Here is a 6,133-nt window from a genome sequence, read left to right as displayed (position 1 = left end):
AAGACTCCAAGCTATATTACACCCAGTCGGTATTTTCCATGAACCATTCAGTTTTAAACCATTGGTTTAAAATGTAATGATTGCATAATTATTTATTTGATGTCTTTCAAAGTTCACTATATGTCACTTTGAACATTTGGCTACGAGCAAGGTAAAAATGAGATGGGGCTGGATCTACAGAATGAATTTATCTGGCGATTATTATTCTTGAGGGAATAAAACCGATTTGTTAAACTGGGAGGTAGTTGTTGTAGGCTATGTAGGAGCAAGGGAAGTAATCTGTATGTAAATCACGATAACATCAGAAACACACATGGGAAACTCAGGTTAAATCCATAATTAAAAAAACCCCAAACATATGCAAGAAGGTCAGTATGTATTTCCGTATTTCAATATAAATACAGAGGAAGAAGAGGCGGTTCTTCATGCTACAGACAACTGAACTGTAGAATTCCTTGCCAGAGGTTGAGGATGCAGAAAGTTTACCTGGATTAAAAGGGAAATTAAGACAGGATTTTAGCTCTGTTGAGGATTACCAAGGAGACAAACCACATCAGGTTAATTAAGTTCTCCGAGATGAAAGTAGTTGGAAACTGTAGTTGGTGGGGGAAGTACCACTTATTCTTTCTTTGACATCTGCTTATGGACACTTTTGGGAACAGGGCAGTGGACTACTTGTGCATTCGGCCTGAATCAGTATCCCTGTTCCTCTGCCCTTCCGATATTATTTATTTATTAACAAGAAACCATTAACATGAATATGACAAAGCTGAATAATTGCTTATTGACTCTTCTCACATTATGTTTAAAACAAACACTATATCCTGAGAAAGTTTATACAAACCAACATTACATTTCTTAAATGCATGTGATGGGATGCATTCAGTTCAGTGAGAGTAGTCAGACAAATAAACCTTTCATGTGTTCATCAAATGCTCACAAAATTAAGGATTTAGATTACAAATTATGACATGTTCTTCTACAATAATGTAAATAGAAGGCTTTACCTCCTGTTACAATATTAAATAAGCTATTCTAGAAGTTAACAAATCTACTTTCCAAATTCCTAGGAAATGAAAATTTAAGACTTTGTTCTTACGTTCCTCCATCACGGATGTGTTGGGAAGTCATGAAATGAGCATTACCATGTGATTCAGAGACTGGCTTTACTACGTGTTTATACTTGTCTGAATGTAGTGCTCATCCAGTGTCTTATGCTGACGTGTTGGTAATGCAAAATGTTTAATGATGTCTCTCATGACAGCCTGTCACCCTGCTGACACTGTGGGAGAGAAATGGGGCAGCTACGGAAGAAACACTGGCTACAGACCAGGGTCTTGAGCTACCTTGCCTTGCCAGCCATTATCAGAGGAGCATCATGATCCACTGTCTTGGGTAAGGTATCAAATCTCCATTCAGAAAATGACTAATCTCCTCAAACATATTTTCACTGAAGCTGTGATTACTGGACATGTGTAAAATTGAGCATAATCTTACACATACTTTCCCATTTTGCAAATGGTTCAGATTCACTATTTCCATATGTAAGATATACAACAGTGGTTTACCTCCAGTATTCATACACACACAAGGTGTATCCACATACCATAAATAAGTGGTTGTGAAAGGCATAAAGACTGTAATAGCCTTCTCTTTCAGATTAGGGCATACCTTTCTTTGTAAGCAGAGCTGTGTGCTATCAGTTGGATAATTCACAATTGCTTACCTTGGAACCAGCATTGTGGCCCTCTAAAACCAGGATTTGCGTCCAGCATTCTTGCTCACTCAGGAAGTATTGGTGAGGACATTTGAGCTCTAACAAGCTGTTATGTCTATTTTCTTTTTACCATCACCATCAAATGCCATCTTGTATTCATCCAGAAAGCTGTCAATGGTTTTGCATGTCAGTGTGTTTTCTTCTATTTTAATTTAAACCTCTTAGTGAAAGTTTCAGTATTTGCCGTGCTCTGTTCTTTCCCAGTCATGGCTAGGATCATTAAATCATAAGAAAATCCTGAAGGCAAGCTATCTAATAAAGCAGTCCTTTGTTTTGTGGCTGGCATGGTAATTCAAACAGAAGGTCAGTCAAAAAATCATGCTTTCCTGAATACCATAGGGAAATGAATGGATGAGTACCCTGCCTCTTTCTAACCACCATGCCACAGCAATAAGAAGTGAATTTGCATTTAATGCAAGAGATGAAAGTGTAAAAACTCATTCAGTGAAATAACAGCAAGTTATTTTCACAGCTAGGCGCTGCTCATGTTGGCTGGCACTTCCACAGCTTCCTGGGGATTTAGGGACTACTGCACGATTTTGTATAATCCACTTGGCTAGGCTGCCTGACCCCGAATGTGCCATGTCTAATGTATGCTAACCCCACCCCATATCACCTTGCGGAAGGAAACCTTAAAATATATTCAATTTACCTGCTTTGTTACCTCTTATCAATGTGACCATCTTCTGTCACCTCGCATTCACCCCCATAAACTGGCCCGGCTACACGGCAAACCAGGAGCTGCTCTGATTTCAGACTGTGCCCTGAGTTTGGTTGTTTTGGGGGTTTGGGTTTTTTTTTTTTCAATATCTTTAAGTTAGAAGTCTTTCACGCATGAAGTGGAAAAAATTGAATAGTCTGAGTAGTGGTAAGTAGTTTTCTGTCTGGTTTGTTTTTGCTAACTGTTTCTATCACTACCTCTCAGCTGGCAGGTAAAACACCTCTTCAAAAACTGAGGGTTTCATGCATTGTCAATGTAGTGGTTAACACAAAAAGAGTCTTCAAACACTCTAGTATGCAGTGGTGGATGATTATTTTTTTTCTTTTGCCCCAAATACTCAGTCTATGCTTTAGTCTATAGTTTTGTCTTTGACATGAGGATGTACTGCTTCAAAATGGAAGCAAATATTGGCTTCGGATTCCCTGGCAAAGCTTCTCATACAGGATACAGATCATCTCAGCTTATCTGGTTCAAGCCTGTCTGCACATAACATTGTTTTCTTTGGAAGTTCAGTATTGTTGCTCTGTGCCTCATTGTTCTCATTTCTTACAGCTGGAGTTGTGGCAAAAGAAAAATCAGCTTTTCATTCTTTTCTCTTCAGCACCAGTGGGTAGATCACTGCTGATGCAGATCGAAACATTTTTTCCTTATAATCGTTTGGACTCAGCCTTCAAACTTCTTGTCCCAGATCCAGTGCCTACTGCAAAGAGGAACAATGTTGGGTGACTGGTAGCAGACTGGTGGAGCAACTGGAAAGATATGGAGCATTCGGTGGTCAGTGCAGCCTTACTGACAGAGTGGTAGTACTTCAGCATTTTTTCTTGTTGGGGTCCTCATTTTCTCTGACAGCAGGTACTGGGAAAGAACAGTAGTGGCTCTGCCTACAAGAAGTTGCAAAGCATTGCCTGGAGGAACCCGTATCTCCCAGTCTGAGCCATTCTTGTGGTACAGCTCGGTGTAGTCAGTAAGATGGAGCCCTGCAAAGCGCTGGCTGACATTCATTGGGATGCTGCTAAGCTACAATAACATAAGGAGTTCGTTTCCAAATATACAATGAATTTGTAGATCAACCCTCCAGTCTCTGTAAAGGACAGGAACCTTGCATTTTGTACTGTATTAGGAGAAATGGGTAGCAGGAAGGTTTTTGTCGCTAAGATAAGCATTATCAAACCTAATCTCTGCTGTGCAGTGCTAACCATCTGACACAACTTCTGTCTGCTTATCCCTCCTGGGCCAGTAGCAATTCAGTCACAGCTTAAGTCATATCCCTGCTCAGTCTTCTGGCCACACGAGTATCTTGAATATTGAAGAGCTGGAAGAGTAAAAGAGGGGAGCGAAGGCTGGAGTCTCTACTGCTTTCAAAGGATGGCTGTCTTGGGCTAACAAATCCCCATGCAGCTAGACTTTAGCCAGCTCCTCAAAAGAACTTGTGAAGCAAGCGAACAGACTGTGACACCCCAAGATCCCTAACTGGCGTGCCTCTGCCCACTAATAAAGTGCAGCTGCTGTTAGCAGAGCATAACAGCAATGGTACATAGGGTTTTGCCACTCACAGGGCAAAGAATGCTGGCTTCAGCGGCAGCACAGCTCCCTCTAACACACCTGGGAGTATGGATGCAGCGACTGCTGAGCTGTTGGTGCTACCTGCTGCGTTGTGGACTTGCACGTGGGAGGGTCACCAGCTTCCTAACAACGGTCTAAAAACTGGAGGAAAAAGCCTTCCAGACAATACATCTATTTCTTTTGGGGGTGCTGGTAAACAGAGAGATGTTCCTTTTTAAGTGAACGAGATCAAAATCCACCACGCTATGGGAAGTGGGCAAACAACACCCTGCACAGATGAAAGGAAAGAAGTGTTTGGAATTAAGCTGATCTATCGCTGTTCCCCAGAATCCCAAATACATCTTTTTCCCCTAAAGCAGGATATTTCGTTTCACCAACAGGAAGAATCCAAAGCAGCAACCCTCAGCAGGGTTGAAATCAGACTGTGAAACAAGCTAGACCTGCACCAGCGTGATGATGTGTTTTGATGAGGACTGGAAGCTGTTAACAGCAGAACATCAGTGGTTATTCACTGCACATGGTGCTATGCAATGCTGCTATTGCTTAGAAATAGCAACAACTTGATTACACTCAGATAATGTCCCCACGTCAAGATTTGTGAATTCAGAGCTCCCATGTTGAGTTACTGATTTTTTTTTTTTTTTACTCTTTTTATTCTGCTGGTTTTTCACATGAACGTCCTGTGAAAAGACAGTTTGTGGTGTGTTACTGCCACAATGCCTGCAAGGAGGCACAGGTATCATTCCAAATGCAGAGCTTCCTGACTTTTTTCTATGCCTGGCACCACCAGAAGGAAAGAAGAAGGTAATCTACCTTGAATCCCAGTTCATCTTCTGCAGCAGCTCTTAATTAAAAAGAAAAATCCATCTGTCACCTAGGATGCACAGCGGTACAGAGTTCCTCTTGAAGCACCAGCACAAGAACTAGAGAGCTTAGTTTTATTTCAACCAACGGCTTCCAGAAGAGCCTGGTAAGACTGCTCCACGGTTGACTTGGCATCCAAGCCTACGTGCATTGTGCCACCATGAAAACCTCACTGTTTTCCCCTCTCCCTTGGCTGCTCCATGGGCTCCTGTCTGGCTCCCACGGCCTCGCCTGGACGAGCGCTCCTGCAACGCTACAGGCTTGGGGAAGAGGGGCTGGAAAGCTGCCCAGCAGAGAAGGACCTGGGGGTGTTGGTCGACAGCCGCCTGAATATGAGCCGGCAGTGTGCCCAGGTGGCCAAGAAGGCCAACAGCATCCTGGCTTGTATTAGGAATAGCGTGGCCAGCAGGACTAAGGAAGTGATCGTGCCCCTGTACTCAGCACTGGTGAGGCCGCACCTCAAATACTGTGTTCAGTTTTGGACCCCTCACTACAAGAGAGACACTGAGGGGCTGGAGCACGTCCAGAGAAGGGCAACGGAGCTGGGGAAGGGTCTGGAGCACAAGTCTGATGAAGAGACGCTGCGGGAACTGGGGTTGTTGAGCCTGGAGAAGCAGAGGCTGAGGGGAGACCTCATCGCTCTCTGCAACTACCTGAAAGGAGGTTGTAGCGAGGTGGGGGTCGGTCTCTCCTCCCAGGTAACAAGCGATAGGACAAGAGGAAATGGCCTCAAGTTGTGCCAGGGGAGGTTTAGACTGGATATTAGGAAATTTTACTTCACCAAAAGCGTTGTCAAGCACTGGAACAGGCTGCCCAGGGAAGTGGTTGAGTCGCCATCCCTGGAGGTATTTAAAAGACGTGTAGATGTGGTGCTCAGGGCCATGGTGTAGTGGCGGTCTTGGCAGTGTTAGGTTTACAGTTGGACTCGATGATCTTAAAGGTCTTTTCCAACCTATACGATTCTGTGATTCTGTGATTCTGTGACAGCACCCACGGCCCACGCCCAGACTTCGCGGCCCTGCCGCTGCCAACGCAGCTGGGGTTCGTCTTCAGGCCCATGCCCGGCCCTGACCATGGGTGACGCCCCGCTGTGGGGGCTGCGGAGGGGCTGAGGGCCGCGACCCCGGCCGGGCGCTGAGGGAGCCGCCGAGGCATCACCACAGCCCCGCGGCCTGGCTCTAGCCACCCCCGGCAGCCAAGGCCCAAGC

The sequence above is a fragment of the Ciconia boyciana genome, chromosome 2 (assembly GCF_034638445.1).
Source record: "Ciconia boyciana chromosome 2, ASM3463844v1, whole genome shotgun sequence".
Taxonomy (NCBI): Eukaryota; Metazoa; Chordata; class Aves; order Ciconiiformes; family Ciconiidae; genus Ciconia; species Ciconia boyciana.
Note: the sequence above shows the minus strand (reverse complement) of the source record.